The sequence below is a fragment of the Ischnura elegans genome, chromosome 1 (assembly GCF_921293095.1).
Source record: "Ischnura elegans chromosome 1, ioIscEleg1.1, whole genome shotgun sequence".
Taxonomy (NCBI): Eukaryota; Metazoa; Arthropoda; class Insecta; order Odonata; family Coenagrionidae; genus Ischnura; species Ischnura elegans.
The window spans coordinates 116162586-116180478 of record NC_060246.1 but is presented as its reverse complement, the minus strand read 5'-3'; positions in this window follow the sequence as shown (position 1 = coordinate 116180478).

Here is a 17893-nt window from a genome sequence, read left to right as displayed (position 1 = left end):
ATTATTCACAATATGGCTTATTTCAAATTTATGAGAGAGATGTGGATTAGACAGCCAGCTAGTACGAAATAATTTTCAAGTTGCCTCAATCCATAGTGGTCCAGTACGACATAAATTATTGTCACGCAAAGATGATACATTATAAACAAATATAAAGTTGACCATCTCTAGGAATGAGCCCAGCTCCATAGCCACACGAGAAATAGCGGGAGATAATTTTTTGTAATGAATTTCAATGAATTCCGGTCCATATGCTGGCGACAACGCGAACCAAACATTTCCGTCAGAAACAGACGATTCTACAACTAATAACCAATTAATGCCGTTTCAAATCCAAAGTTGTCAGTAAATAATGTAAAGAAAAATTTACAATCGGGAATATTAGCCACTGAGGGGCAAGAAGAGATATCAGATTGAAAGACTACGACCACGCCACAAACAAGCTCCCCCGATAATTATCGGGGTTAACCTATAAAGGTTATAACCTTCGGCGGCCGACCTCTCAAATATGTCACTCGCCAGGTCGTCAAACTTTGATTAGGAGAACGACGTTTCATCCCCTTCACCATCCCGTTCCACGCGAGGTCAGCCACGTGTGCGTTTACTGGTAATTAGGCTACGAGTAGAGCTCTATGTAGGGCATTAAAATCCTATCTTTAACCTTCATCACACTTGACTCCCCCGTCACCATTACAAGCCAGTCACCTTGAGCCAACCCGTCACGTCAGCGATATTCTTCCTCCCTTGAGCCGTGTGCCCTCGAACTTAGGGCTCTTTTGATGCAGAAAGATTTATCTGTGATGGGAAAAATTTATATGGGGAAGGAGGAAAACTTGTCTTCTTTTGACACTCAGAAAAGGCAAATCGTTATATAATTAAAAAGTTCATAAAATTCTATATCAAAGAGCCGACAGTTCAAACGTGGACCTTGCTAAGTGATTTTAAATTCTTACGCTCTCAGATTCTGATAGATGAGTTAGAAATATCAAGCAAACAGAGCATACTGACAGGTATTTTGCATGTAACACAGGAATGTAAACTATTTATGTCTTGAATGATATTTTGCATGATGTGGTGGAAGTTCTTAATATTATTAGTAAAATGAAGCATTGCAATATTTCCAATGGATTTTGTTTTAACACGACGCGTTTCGTTGTGGCAAACAACACTTGATAAATCCATGATGAAAGAATACTAATAGTAATTTCCACGACCAAGTTTCAACACATTGTGCCATTTTCAAGGTGATACAACCAGCACTCTCTCAGTATTTATACCAAGGTAGTAGGTGGTGGTATATGGAATTAGTGTGAGGAGAGTGGGAGGAGGAAACAGTTTGGGTGAACAAATGAATGAAGACCGACAGAAAAAAACATACGACAAGTGGAGCGTGAGGGAAGATCATGGTTTTGACGTCATGGGGATACTTAACTTTAACCAAAGTGAGTTAGTACAATATAAAACATCATTACAAAGTCCATCCCGGCTATTAGCAATTTTGAATTTTTTTCATAAACTCTAATTTAAGCCCTTTGCAATTACAATACAATGCAATTACAATGTCAAAATTACTACACAGGTTATTCAGGCATAAATGGTTAGCAAAACAAGATTTTCCGTCATTATATATAAAACTTCTTCTGTGGTTCTTCACTATATCATGGATATATCGAACTTCCACCAAATCAAGGCCGAAAAGATTTTATACGATTTTAAACACTTGATGATGTTATTTTTAACAGCGAAACGCGTCGTGTTAAAATAAAATTCAGTAAAAATATTACAATGTCTCATTTTACTAACAAAACCATACATGGCATTATAATAACTAGTAATTAATCAATGGTTACCCATGAAACTGAATGTTTCTTTGTTGCTCTAATGAATACTTCCAACGTACTCCTCGAGGTGACTAATGAATGCGGCATTGAGGTAAAAAAATTGATGAGGGCCTCTCAGAAAGTGGATAAGAAAGTTTCCTGTCGTTTATTAAGACTAACATCTTCATAAGCTAGGCACTTGCACATTGACGAACTTCTCCATTTAAGCACAGACTGGAAGTAAACCAAATTAATGGATGAACAAAGTCCAAAAGAGAGGAGCAGTAGTACGACTCAAAGTCAGTTTAAGGAAGCCAACCATGTTCTGTCAAGAGAGATCACATGAAGAAAACTCAACTTAAATCACTTAACAATGACTTCGTTGCTCCGAAATTTATCTGTAGTTCTTCGCTAAAAACCGCAAAAAATACTTGGCATAGGAGGGTTACAGGTTAGCGGACAATTAAAAATACACATAAAGAAAATGCAGAATCTAAGGAGTTTTATAAATAAATTTAAGAATATTTAATGCCTTCCTGTATGTTTTATTTTCATCAGCAATGTGAAAACGTTCTATGCCCAAATTATACACACCACACGCTTTTTTAAGATTGAAGGATGCGCAGGTGAGCCATTGGCAGCCTTAAACCAAAAGCATACTTAAATGAAAAATGAGGTATGCAATGAAAAATGTTTTAATGTTTCCTCATCACTTACAGATGATTCCGTTATCCAAGTCCCACACGACAGTCTCATCTGCGACACTCTCGTGAAAGGTTCATTCAATTCTTCATACAGAGAAAGGGGTACATAAGGATGTCGAAAACAGGAGTTATCTTTGTAACTCTAACAGCAGCACAGAATTCAATTCAATATCAATTCACTAAGTGCATTATGATATAAAAATTATTGTTGTGAGTAAAAGATATTTCTTGAATAAATCCCTGTTTATAATTAACCACATAAGCAATATCATTGTAAAGATCACGGTTTTTTATCATTATTTTTTTTTAAGTTTCAATAGCAATGAATGACCTCAACTTCATTTTGCTTCTCGCTCTGAACGAGGGTAATTACCCGAAGAATAGTCAAGAATAAAATAGCATATTTTTATCATCATAAGCCGTTTGCGCCTAGCTAGAGCTCGAAGTTCGGCGAAGGCTGAACCGACGATTTCGTAAACTGATATTCTCCTCCACCATAATATTTCCTCGAAAATAATTACACTACACGAGCTATTCTATACTTAAACAAGGGTAAGAATATCACAAAACCAGATTGTTTGTTTAAATTCCGCATTTGAATCTATTTACGCTCAAGATCACTGTTTTCTTGCGAGCCCTTTCGCAGGATGCTAAGTCAACGAAAATGAAAGACGCGGCCCAACTCCTCGCGGCAGGCAGGAAATGCTCTGAAGGAACATCACCACAGGAGGGAGGGGAGGAGCAGGCGGGGAAAGGCGGAGAAAGTTATTTTAATTTTCCGAGAAAGTTTAGCTAAACAACAAACGAAGTTCTGGCGGTATTCGGCAGGGAAAGAGACAGACAAGATATTGCGAGGGAGCATCGGGGTTCGTCGCAGCTGCTTACGCGCCAAATTTCGACTCGGCCCTCCTTTCCTTTTCGCCTTCCTTCCCACCTCGCGACGCTGCCACCCCAGCCGCCTCCTTCTTCCTCTTCTCCTCGCGTTTATTCGTATCCGAGAGAGAGTCCCGCACGCGTCTTCTCTCCCCCCCCTCTCCCGAGACTCCTTCTCCCGCAAATCCCTTCCCATCAGAGCGTATTAAGGGAGCAGCGGAATCTGCGAGCGACGCGCACAGAGAAGTGGAGAGAGGTGGTTAAAGGACGGGCGTACAAGTTTCCGAACTCTTTAACGACGGTGATTAGCGAGCGCCAACTCGCAAGGCTAAAATGCTCCTGCTCGAAATAAAACTAATAGTCTATTGAGTGAGCGAGCGAGTACTCATTTTAATACTTGTACGTGAAATGCTGGGGAATTAATCCACGTAAATCGTATAAAATCCCGAAGGAAACTCAAGCAATCAAAGCCAAAGTTCTCGCCCGAAGTTTAAGTTTGTCTATTTATGAGATTTGAGGCCTTCGAGACTAAGGTATCCCACTCTGCTCTTCCCTCGCGTGCTATTTAATCCCCATTCTCACGTCCTATCAACTTCAACCCTCACAGCGAGTCTCTCCTCGAAACAGGCAGGAAATGTGCAGTCAGGCGCCGTGCCATGCATCAACATCAGCACTTAAAAGTCATAACTTACTAAAAGCAAAATAGAGTTCACTCAGTATTGGTAAAATCACTCACTCTTAGTTCACTGAGCCCTAAAACCCCCGAATAATTCCAAGAAATAATGATAACAACTCAGTGATAGTCATTTCGTAGGGAAAAAATCAACAAACACGAACATTCGTGCACAGTAGATTACTTTAAATTGGAATTTCCATTAACTTACCTCAAGAATTATTAGTATTGAATGCAGAAAGATATACTATCAGCCCCATTGAAACCCAGTCCCCATCGTTCTTAAAATTTTGAATATCCCTATAACCTTCAATCTACGATGGCACTAAGAGCACTTAACAAAAAGCATGTCTGTAACTCACATGTATATTCACCGCCACAATGTTATTAAAAAAAAGTGAACAGTTCTACCAGGGGAACGCCGCAATTTCCAATCAGAAGGGATCGGCGAAATTCCAGAGTAAGAAGATAGTTTGTAAAAACAATAGAAAGTTACATTGCTGTTCTCCAGAATCAGGGCCTTTTAGTGAATGCAAAATATTATTTGCCTGTTTTTCACAAACATTTCAACAGATTTCAATTGGTCAGCTTGGTCATAGCCAACTAGAGAGAGTCTCTCTAGGTGGCTATGGCTTGGCCCATGGAATAGCCAAACTGTTTATCGAAACATAAGGTGCACGTGCAAATAATAATGCAAAGCCAGCATACCATTATCGTAAAACTGTTTTTTTTTTTTACTTCGAAAAGCTACCAAAAATTTGTCAAAAAGCATAATAAGAACTAAAATTTTGGATGACACTGGGTAAAGGATAAATTCTTAAGGAATTGATAATGAGAGCTATACCTTGCAGTCTTTACTTCCAAGAGACGGAAGAAAAAAGCAGTCAACGTATTTTCGTTCCTTTGAAGACATTTAATTTCAATTTTTTACGCCCTCTTTTCCAAATAAAGCTGCATGTGCTGATCTGAACCGTCAGCTTCCCGAATTTCATCCTTATAATCGCACGCGAGGAGATTTCAAACGCACACCCACACACATTGCCAAAGCGACCCTTCACCTCCTACGAGTCCTCTATTTTTTTACCGCACACAACCTCTCCGCTCCCTTTCCATTAAAATCCCTCTCCAACTCATTTCCTCATTCAGCTCGCCCCCAACGTCTCTCTTTTGCCTGCCGCAAGACTGCGCCCCTGCACACATATATATCTTTTCCGTCCCAGCCTTCAATCTCCCGACCGCCCCAATCTCTCTCTCCGTCCCCGCCCCCTTCACTCATTCCGGCCCCCGATCCTTCCTGGGGGCAAGAGTATATGCAGTATACGCCCCCTTCCTCGCAATCTTCACCTCCGCAACCACGGATACCCTTTCCTACCTTGAACCCCACAACGCCGAAATCTACCCCCTGCCCTCCATCACCCCTCTCATTATAACCGCAGTGGCGAGGGAGGAGGAGGGGGTAGGGTGTGTGTGAGAGAGCCAACGACCCCTTTCGTCACCACACAACCCCTTTCATCCTCATCCTCGCCTTTCTCATCCCCCCTCACGCCCCCCCCCCCCACACCCGAAACCCAGACGACGACGGCGTCCCGATTAACAAAGTCAGTCATTCATGCCTCGAGCCCGCCACCTGTTCCCGCCTCCACCCACTTCCCACAACCATCCCCTTCACTCCTTCCCTTCTCTCGGCCTTCTTGGCTATCTCTCTCTGGGGAAGAAGGGTGTGGTGAGAGAGTGAGTGTAGTGAGAGACAGAGAGAGAGAGAGAGAGGCCAAGCAAACCCACACCGTAAAACCCACACAGAGGAGAGAGAGGAGGGTGTTCCGAAAGGAGGAGGTACAGCCCCAGATAAAAGGGCGGTGCTTTTGCAACCCCTATTATACGGGAACAAAGTTTCCGCCAAGGAAAAAAAAATAACATAAAGGAAGAAAGAAAAGAAAATAGCTCTCGCACAAAATAAAAGGAGACAAAGTTTTCTGGTTTGGCTGCTCTTGAAAGGAAGTCGATAAGACTTTTTTTTCCTTCTATGTTTTGTATAAGATCGTTTCCATGTATGATAAAGCGTCATTCTTTATTTATGACTCGTCAAAATTTTAAGGGCCGAGATTTTCCCACGGATTAATTTTGAGACCTCAACAGGCGGGTCAGAGGTAACAGGATATGAATTCTGAAGAGATTCGGGAAGAGGAAGGGCTACTTTGAAAAATAATATCTTTTCTCACTCTCCAGAATAAGAGAAATCTCATTAAATATTCATCCAATGCCTGCGAGTAAATTGATCAAATTCGAAGATAAATTCGAATGAAAGGATATATCCACAATCAATGCCCGTAATCTCTATTAGAAATACGAGAGCGACGGATTTGGTGTACGCATTGGAGCGATTTAGGTCTATAAATTCCATTATAGAGAATTCATTATTGATTGCTGCTCTCAGAGATCCTTTTAACATCATAAGCATGTGTCAGGAGGTTTAAAATCGTCAATGGCTTCAATAATTATATTTTTATTGAAAATATAATATGGCAAAACTTTTCTAATCCTCGCCATTTCAATTGAGTTGCGGAAAATATTGAGTAAATCTCTCGATAGATTTTTCCATCTCTTCCGACAGTTTTAAAATATTTCCTTTCTGGTATTTCTTCAGCGTGACGTATTTATACTGCTTTTTTAAATAGTGACAAAAGTTCCAATTATATGTAGTCCACGTGTTTGTATCCCAAAAAAAGAAGTTCTACGACCAGACTAAGTACACACTGTTTCAAATTTCATCATGCAGTTCGAACTATTAACAGTGACTATTCTTCGTTACTGAATATTTGATATTAGTGTATGCAACTTTATTTTCCCCACGTGCCTTATCACAGAAATATAAACTGCAACGCGTGAGGATCTAGATAAAGGGAATTGAAACAATTAAACTATTAAACTTTCTGCAGTTATGCGATCACTCATGGATGGCATCATGCGCTGAATGGAGAGCCTTCCTAGGTTTACCTTGACGTCAGACCTCATCGGCCCAATATCACGAGTGCATGGGCTCTTGGTGTCTTTTACCGTCACACTTATATCGTTCTCTCTATGGAAAACATGCGTGCAGATGAATGGGTACCATTACCATAAAAAATGAGCAGATACGGAAATATTGAGCCAGCATTTTTTTAATCAAGGTAGTAATACTAGGACAAAGTTTTGGTCCCATAAAGTTCCACTACTTCAAAGATTCCGTTGTTTGCTCCCCAATATTTGCTAGATGCCGCTTCTTATTTAGTATTCATTGCAGATACTTGTGTTTGTTTAAGGTTTGCAAGAAGTTACAAGTGATGATATACGATGAATAGTGAGATTAGAGCACCATAGCCAGAGTAGTACTCACCTTATGTGAACCGTCAGCCAATTCGCAGTCAAGATGCAGCTGCTACGTGGTGATGATCCACTGAACAGGGCATTCTCCATGGAGCCTCTCAGGTTAACTCTGTAGAATTTCCATGCATGACCGCATTTTACTAATCAAGCGGCATTATTGTAAGACTTTTCTGAAATGAAAAAGCAGTGAGATGAGTCCAATAAATTTTTCATAAGTCCTTGAAAAAATACCTTTAATACGCAATAGACCGTTGCTAGAGACAACTAAACTCGAGCATCTTCAGTTTGAAAGAGATGGGACAAATTTCTAGAATGATTCTAATGTCACAAAATGCTTTATGAGTTTTTATATACCCAATTTTAAAATAAAAGTATAAGTTAAAAAATTTAAAAAACACAAAAAATACATAGCTGTAACACGAAAATAGGTTTGGAAGATATTGAAGCACAGTACACCAAGAATACCCGATTACCATATGGCCTTTTTATTTTACATTGATTGGGCATTGAGTTTTGGCCAATAATGCAATAATTTCTAAGACTTCACCATTCAAAATCTTAACGGTGAACATAACATACAAAGATGCAAAGTGGCTGAGATAAAAACAGATACTAACATGCAACATTTCACGATACTTTTTTCATATTTAAAAACGATTATTGCGAATATATATCATTCGTCATTGTACAGTGAATACAACCTTCAAATTACTAGCAAAACTGATCTATTTTTGCGAAGGATTAATCGCTTAAAACTTATTCCATCATTTTGAAATCTTAAGAAAGACGACCGTTGTCAATAACTACCTGTATCTCAAGTTAGATAACTTTATCTTTTACCTTATACCTATTTTTTCAGGTGTATTTTCTCATGATTAAAGTACAGGCATATGTCAATCATGATCTACTCTGCTTACTCAGACATTTCCGGATGGTATCATTGGTTATAATTAAGGTATACGTCACCAAAATAGAACATTCGAGAGGGATATACGCGTTCTTTTTAAGTGTCCACGTAGGGAAGGAGTAAGTTAGGATTATACAGGGGCTGTAAAATGATCATTGCATAACACGAAAGGTAAAAATCATAGACTATCAATTAAAATTAATAACTTGGGTACATTGTCTCTCTCGGGAAACTTTTAAATTAAATCTTTTACGGAAATTTCAAGGACAATATTTTGGGCCTGATTTCCGGTATATATTTAGAGAACCTAATTATCATGATAGACACGATAACATTGATAAAATTAAGGAAATAGAAAGCAGAATCAATAGATTCAAGATGCCGTTTTTTCCGCGTACAATAAGATACCATAATACTTACGATAATTTAATTCAGGAGAGCTTGACTCGGACAATGCAAAATAGGCTATTTATATACGGTAAATGACTTATTATATCTGTAAACACAATTAGAGTGCATTTTATGGTATGTTATAACTCGTGCATGAATCACTTACTACGCTCACTTTTCGTTTTCTATCACTAACTAATATTACTTTTTTGCATGGTAGCGCGTTCGTGTCTTTAGCACACTCCTAGTTTCTTGTCTGACCACGGGCACTGTCCAGATTGCCTTTTCTGTGTCCGGCAAACATATCTGATAACGAAACTGGACGAATCACCCCGTATCTGATGCAGGTGGCTTGCACGATACTTCGCAGATGTAATTATACACATATATTCCGTATCCTCAATCCAGTAAATACTTTTGTATAATTATTCTAATTAGGATTCAGAAAATCCCATCTGTAGTGCGTGAAAAAACTTTTTTCTGAACTTCTAATTTTCTCGTATGGGGAAATGAACTTTTGCGGAAAAAAATTCGCTCGTACTTCGGAGCGCTTTCCAGGATCGCGCTTTCCCTCACAACGGGCGTTTAGCAAAGATAATACGCGCATATAAGAATCGTGGTAGACTTAAACTAGTCTCCGACATACCAATTCCAACAATTACGATAATGGCGACGTTTTTCTCTCCCTCTCTCCCCCTTCCCCTGGAAACTGAAGCCGGGACCTAATAATTGACGCCATTATTAGCGCTGCGGGTGGAAGACTCGAAAACCGCAGAAATTCTCCCAGACGTACCTTAATTGTTTTCACGGACCGTTGAAAACCCTCTTATCGGCGCTCCACCGGCGGCAATAAAATTTAATGCGGAAGTCAAGTTTCCGGACTATGTGCGATGAAATCAACCCTTCCACGCGCCTCTCCTCTCCCCGTCCTCAGCCATATAATCTTCCGTCATCTCGTCTCTCGACTTCCCACTCTTTCACACTAAATTCCACTCTCAACAGCTCATATTCGCCACCTTTCTTCCCCTCATCAACATAAAAATATTCTCTCCGCAATTGCCACGAGTATCTATCCGCGAGCGAAAGGCAGCCACATGGGCAGCGCCTGGCCATCGATTTCCCGAGAGTTTTCTACACCATAAAGCAATCCATTATCTAATGCGAAATTTCTTTCTTGATTCCTCTGTGCATCCACTGCCTCCGGTTTTTTCCTCTCACTCCACTTCCTTCAGTCACTTCCGAGCACATCCTCCGCGTCACTGAATACGTCCTCGGGTCGCTGTTGCTCTCACTCCAATCTCATAATCTTCCCTCCCCTCTCTCTCTCTCCCCTCCCCTCCCGCCAGCACTTGTTAATTTGTCTCCTCTGCTCCACCTCATCGGCTCACTCGCTTCGTCTCCACCTTCACATTACAAAAGCCTCTCTCTAACAGCCATGCTTCACTCACTCACATCTTCCGCTTAACCCCTACGACCCTGCCACCCGCTGTTCATTATTGCGACTCCCTTGGCGAGAGAAGGGGAAATGCTTAGGGGAGGGGGGGGAGAACGAAAGCATCAATTTCCTGCAATGAACGAGGGAAGATACAGTAGCAGGGGGGGGTTATACTGTAACTCTGATGTTGGATCTTCAAATGATCCATTCGATGAGTCTTTCATTGATCGAGGGCACAACGATGACAAGAGTGAAATAAATCATTCCTTTGGAAGTGAGCCGTTATTCGCGCGCCGTAGGTGGCCACTCATTGAACTTCTCAGAAATGTCCAATCTTTGGACATAACTGTGATGTAATCCCAAATTTGGCAAAAAGAGAATAACCCTGCAGGTGGCAAGGTACGTATGCATAAACACAATGAATTCCGTTCGCGCTCTTTTTAAATAAGGGAATACTCACTTCACGGAATGCAAAAATTTTCAATCTCAGCGCTAAAATCCAACGATTTTAAACTTTGATTGATAAATTCATAGTATGGTATTTGGAGGAGGTGACCGACAGCTGAGGTCATTTATGCCATGAGGGAAGGGTACGGAAGGAAGGGTGGAGAGAAACCCGGCGCCCAGTGGGGCCAAACCCCACTTTAAGTGGACAAAAGTCCAAAATTTGAAAGTTTGAAATGGGTTTTTCTTTAATAATAAAGTGGGTAATAGGATGTTTGAAATGCATAACAGTGTAAATCACAGGTCTGTATGTATGCACCTGCGCATAGAAAAGAGTGTCAAAAAGAGAGAAAAGCGAGGCACTGGTCCCGCAGACGCAGACGCCTAAATGGACGGTCGATTTTTAACTATGATTACAGTACACTGGTCATTTCGATTTTATTTATTTAACTTTCAATCCATTGGAATAAGTATGTAAAATATAAATTTGCTTTTAATATTAATTTTTTGGAGAAAATAGCCGTGGAGAAATTAATTATCATGAATGGAACGTCGTTGAATTTTCACGATGAAAAGTTTTATTTAATTAGAGAAAAGCTATATAAAAATCGGACGGAATCGTGACGTGATTTTTAGATATATTATTCATTGAAGAATGAGCTAAATAATGTAAAAGAAATCAACTGCCATCGAGTTGCAAAAAGAGTTTTACGATAAAATATTAGCTGTGCATGACAAGCCGAAAGGGAATCCATACTGCCGCTATGGCCGCATAGCAACGGGTAAACTATACATATAAATAGTGTCCATTAAGATATTATTATTTTTTAATAAATCAAATTTCCATGCATTATATATTTTGTCTACTCATAGATACAAGTGGCGGAGTTTTCTACACAAGGATAGAGATGCTCGAAATGTAGAAAGGACATTCCCCAGGCTCCAAGCCTATCGTGCATGAAGTGCTCAAAAAGGTTATTTCTGTTCAACTGAGGTGCACTTATTCAATTCCGGAATGCCAATTTAGCACTTTTTCACTCTCTACGCGCAATACACCATATTTTATTGTATTTTATTTTTGAAAGTTAAAACTACCTATTCAATGCAGCATATTATTTCTTTGTGTATTGAAAATTGGTACATGCAAAGTTATGAACAAATCTTTATTTTTCTATTAAGCATGGAGGTTTTTGCAAAGATATTGCTGAAATAATTTTGCAAATTTTATATCAGATATTTTTTTACCACTAGAATTATTGACGTGATATTTTTTTATGTTCAAATGTTTATATCTAATCTATTTTAATAACTAATGAAGATGGTTTTAAAATTATAAAAGTAATAAAATAGAAAAAAAATGATAAACTATAAATTATTGAAAACTTAATACTGGATTTCTTAAAGGCGGTCTCTAAAATATATATGTATATATGAATATTTTAGGGTTGTTGGTAAAAGTTTTGGACTTTTGCCCGTCTAAGGTGGTGCTTGGCCCCACTGTGCGGCGTCGGCATTACCCTGCTCTTAATGAAAGGTACCAAGGAGACCATAGCTTATCGTCCCATCCAACGGACGGAGTTTTTCGCTTGAAATGTCCTGCACACAGCACTCAAGCAGGGATCGGGCAGTCTCAGAAAATTCTCTGCCACTGCTGGGATTAGAACCCAAGCCCGTCGGGTAGGAAGCCAACACTCTAGCCACCACACCGACCCGATCCCCGATAAATTCATTTTCATCCACTTACTTACCAACAAAGCCCTCAATCTCTCCCTTTACCAAGCCGATTCCTTCACTTCCGTGATGTTCTTCTTCTTTGAGTCCTTCTATATCCGAATCAGTAACTTACATCCAGGTCTTTCTCGGAAGACGCCGCCATTAAATCCCTAGCGTAAATTTATGTCGCACGAGTGGTACAAGGAAAATCAACTTCGATTATTAGAGGCTCATTTAATCTTCATTTATTATGGTGCACAAGTTTCCGTACAATGGCACAGCTTAAGTTGGGTTCACTAAAGAAGTTCACCAAAATAAGTCTTTAATGGTTTCTCCAGCATAAAGAAAGGAAATAGTATATGGTAATAGATTAAAAACCATATATCCCGAGATGGTAAGGATAAGCACGACTACAGTAGATTGTGATGGCGAAGAAAAGAAAAATATCATTGGCACGACGACCCTGGTATATCACGGAAACAATAAATCATAAAATAGGAGATAGGTCATGGCTCTCTTTTTCCCGTTTCCTAACATGCAATGACGGTTAGCTTTGCAGACATATGAATCTGCTAATTCATATGCATTACAAATAATTTTGGTTCCACTATTTCCATTTTCCGTACAGTGCACAAAAATATCATGAAAAAGATACCATCTGCGCAGGAAAGGGCACGTGCGTAGAGGAAAATTATAAGACGAGAGAATGAGATGTGGAGTCCCATGTAGAAAAAAAAACAGCACATAGGGTTGATTAAGTTGTCACAACCAATAATAAAAATGATTAATATAAAGGTGGAAATCCTTCAAGAGACAAGTCATGGCAAAAATCAGGGACGCCGAGGTAAAACTAAACGTACCGGCCTGGCATAAAAAAATAGTAGAGAGATGAAGGAAACCTCCGAACATGTCATTTCTATCCTAGAAAGTTGTACGGTAGTTGCCATTCCACTCGATGCGTATGTTTCAACCCTAATGATTAAGCTAAGCTTCAGGCGTGATGGTTTCACAAATTCATAGATAGGGGAGATGCCCCTCTCCCAACCGGTCACTTCGCTCTGCAAGGATTCCGGTAGGGGGCGTCCAAAGACTACGCCCGGGATCGAAGCCCGGTAACCATCAATCAGAAGCTACTAGACCACCACGCTCTTTTATCCTTTCCATATAAATAAAAAAATAGAGGAGGCAGAAACTAATTTCAACCTGATATTAAGATGATATCGTCATGTGAGCCAGTGAATGGTGTCATAACGGGACGGTCACTTAACGCCCGGGCCCTTTCTATATAGGTCAAAATATAAAGGCGGCAGGAACTATTGTTAAACTAATACTGGGAAGATCTCATCATGCCTGTGAGGGGATAGCGTCATGACGGGAAGGTCACTCAACGCGGCGACCGCCCATATCTCAAGCCTTTTAATCTATTTATTTGTACATTCGCGACGCAATGAGTTGCCGCGGTGCTTCCTGTTGTGATGTCTACCGAAGTGAAAAGAGGGTTGGGGGAGTGACGGGGGGATAAAAAGCACAAGGAGAGAGTGGGTGGAGGAGGCAGTGACTGGGAGGCCATTGCGTCACACACACACACACCTCACACTTTGCCCTTTCGCGCTTTTTATATTGTGGCGCCGCGGTCGGGAGTCGCGACGCCTCCTCCCCACGACTCCTGCCCTCTCCATCTCTTTTTTTTCAATCTCTCTCTCTCTCATTCCTCAGATTTCCTTCATCCTTTTCCCCCCTCCCCCATACACTCTACAGCCAAAACCCCACCCCAAACCACAGGGAAGTCTCCGAAAGAGAGAGAGAGTAGCAGCAAGAGGGAACATCCCTGCGCGGCGGCGGCGCGGTCGTCGTTTTAGCAGCGGCGGGAAGCGTCGCTGGGATTCCATTGTCCTTTTTTTTTATATCCACGCTCACATGGAGAAGCAGCGAGAGAAAAAAAAACAAAGCGCCAGACCGCCTCCTCCTCCTTATTCTTTTCCATTATTTTCAGCCACCGTGTGGAGCGTCGCCTCCTCAACCTCCAATTCAGGGCCGGCAAACACCATTCAAAATCCTCCGCCCGTCCATCGGGTGCCCCCCTCCCCTATCTCCTCCAACACAGTTTAACGTTTCCGGTTTAACTCTGTGAAACCACGATAGAGGGAAATAAAATTCACTTTGAACCTTTTACACTCAAAAGTTATTACGAACCATTTTCGACGCTTTTGTCATTATTAAGGGATATAATATTGATGCTATGATACTAATCAGTAGTGTAGGTAGGACTTAGCTTTGGGGGCGGGGAAGGATTAAATTGAATTGCACACCCAATTGGACAATAATAACCGAAATTTTGCTTAATGGCTTCAATGTATTTTTTTTAAACCGTGGCTAAATTTAATAATTGGTACAGAAACTTACAAGCTGATGTTGCACCACGGCGAAATCTCTCACCCAAAACGTGAAATTTTAGAAGACTTTGATTTAAAATAAATAAATTTCACCAATGAGGAACTTGCATGGGTCGTAGATTGCTCTAAAAACTATTTTGAATAAGTCAAATGGATACATTAGCTCGCAAAAATACCTTCAGTTTCTCCATTCAACATCAAAAGAAATAAAAAAATTGCATTTAAAATCGAGAAAAATTTCTCTGAGCCGACCACTGCGCGAAAACACCCGAGCGTTGCCGAGGCCAGGCGTGACGTCATAGGTGCCTAAACAACCGTAGGGAGTAGGGAAATACGCTGAGCGCATGGTGTAAAATTTGTTTTGAGGGAGTATTTAGCCGCTCATCGTCACTTTATTTTGTTCTGTTATTCTTGGGCAAGTTTTCCTATTGCTATTGTGCCTAGATAATTACTTGGGATATTAATAATGCGGCATCGGGATGATGAAGTACAAGCGTTTCACTTCGTATGTTTTAGTTATCAGAAAAACGGATTGCGAACGATGCAGAACGTTGCCACTCGTTCGAATAGTACACCTGAAATTCATCTACATCTACATAATACCCCGCAAGCCGCCTAAAAGGCGTGTGGCATGGGGTGTTAGGACACCAGCCTTTTTTTAGGACACCAAAAATTGATGCCACGACCCTCATGGAATTTGTTAAGACAAATTATTGCTATACGTCGGCGGCAAATCGAGTTGTAAAAGAAACTTGTAATACTGGAGAATAACGATCGTAAGCTGTGCTGTTGACATTAGAGTAAGCTGTGCTGTTGAATTTGGCAACGCCGGATTAACGGAGAAGGTAGTCCTATCCGTCCTACGGTACGAATTCACAGCAAAACAGTCTGCACACAATCCACATGTGAGATCGCGAATCGGTTCCGCTGCCAACACACACACAAGCTACAACCTATTTCAATAATATAGGTAAATCCATAAACAATATACTAGCATATACCATAAAAATACAGTGGGAAATAGGCAAATACTCTTATCAAAAACTGGATGTCACTATCACATTCTTATATTCATCACGTACAACTTACAATAACAGAACTCGTTATGATGAATACAACTATTTATTCACCGATTTAAACCATTAAATTAGCCCACACAAGTGACACAGGTGACATTTCTCACTACTATTCGTTGAAATAATGGAATAACAGACTTCACACACAGTTTTTATTTCAACAGCGTGATCGTGAAATGTCATATCTACGGTGAACAACGGAGATTAGCACGCCACTGACAATTTTTTCACTACTGTCAGACATTTATCGATAGCGTAATAGCACTTTTTACAATTCAATCACGATGGAACACTGATAACTCTTGGCCGATATTTTTCAACCTTGTCAAACTTTGTGCATTACAACCACTGGCACTGTGATTATTAGCAGTAGCTTAACGGGAGATGTCACGTTGAAAATAACACTATTTTGGCACAAAAATGTTCCTAGATGTCTCCAATCAGCGAGCAAAAGTTGCATTGACTGGAATTCACCCCATAATACAAGCACAGACAGTCCTAAACGACGAATTCTCCGGTACCTACGAATAAACGGATGAAGTTATTGTATATAAAAGCTAAGCGGACATCAGTAAACATCAAAATCGTTCTAATTACATACTTAAATGAATGATATGCCGTCGATAACATCAACTTACAGTTAACGTATACCCCTTCCAATGGCCGTGGCTCAGACTCCTACAACGATGTTATTTAGGTATTATCAAATTTTTGGTTTAACTGCTCCAGTTTTATATTTTATGCCCTTACTCAGATATTAATATTATAAATAATGCAAAATACGAGGGCTTCCAAGCCTCTATCGTCGGATATTTATCTTTCAATATAAAATAATCAACACGTCTAACAAACGAAGATCTCACAACTGCTGGCAACTATTACAAACAATCACAACAATAGCTTCGCGTGATGTTTAGGCACCTTTGACGTCATCGAGGCTTCGTCGGCAGTGGCTTGGGGGGTGAGGGAGTTTTTCCCGCGCTTTAAAATTCGTTATATTTATCATTAAATATCTCGCGAAGGAAAACTCAGATTTACATGCGGTTTTCTTTGTTGTATTCAGAAAATAATTTTCTGTCCGCCTATAAAATAAAAAAAATTCATGCAAGTTCCCCATTGACGCTTCAAATACCGATTGTATTATCATCTTAGTTTTTTCACTATAATGAAGGCAAACTATCATAACAGATAGGCGGACGATAATTTTCAGTGCGCTCTGAGCTGGGAGATTCTATCCTCCTCTCCTCCGATTGTTACACCACTGATAATAACCTTAATAATGACATAAAATCTAAACTATGGTCGTAACAAACTGTCCATGTGGAACGTGCAAAAGAATTTTCTAATCCTTCTTCTCTGTCTTCATCGCAACTTCCCTCGAGCTCGTCTCCTCCGCCTCGCTCACTTCCCCCTCAAGATGGAAGACTCTTATCCCTTATTAGACAAGACCCCCCCACCCCCAAAGAGTCATCCAGCCATTCCCACCTCCAGTCGCGTTGCGTCGTCCGCAGCGCAAGACATGTGTGACTTCTTCCTTCCTCATCTTCCGTACCTCTCACTCTGACGATTCCTTCCCCTCGCGGGAAAGAAAAGGGGAGTTTCGGAGAGAAATAAAAAAAGAAAGGCCAAGGGGAGGGAGAGTGGGGAGGGAGTGGACTGGCCAGTGTATACTCACGTCAAACATATATAAACACACAGGGACAGACCTCAGGTGAAGCCACCGAGGAAGAAACGCTCCCGCGCACACACATAAACACAGAAATTAAATGTCTCCCTCTCTCTCTCTCCCTCTCTCTCAACTCGCAGATTCTATTTTTTTTATTCTAGTTTAGCGTGTATTTTTTTTAAGTCCCACTCGCATAAATGGGTTCAACGCGACGCGGTAAAACAGAAATTCAGTCAGCGGAGGCCAAAGATTTTTTATAAAATAAAAAAAAAATAGGCACACACACAAAAGCCTCTTTCGTGCGCAGACACTTGTTTGTACATGCAGGTGGAGAGAGGTACGGACGGTCGGAAAGGTATTTTGATTTTAAAAACAAATTTCACGAGTGTGTGTACGTTTATATTTATGCGATAAGGAAAAGTTAAAAAAAAACTAA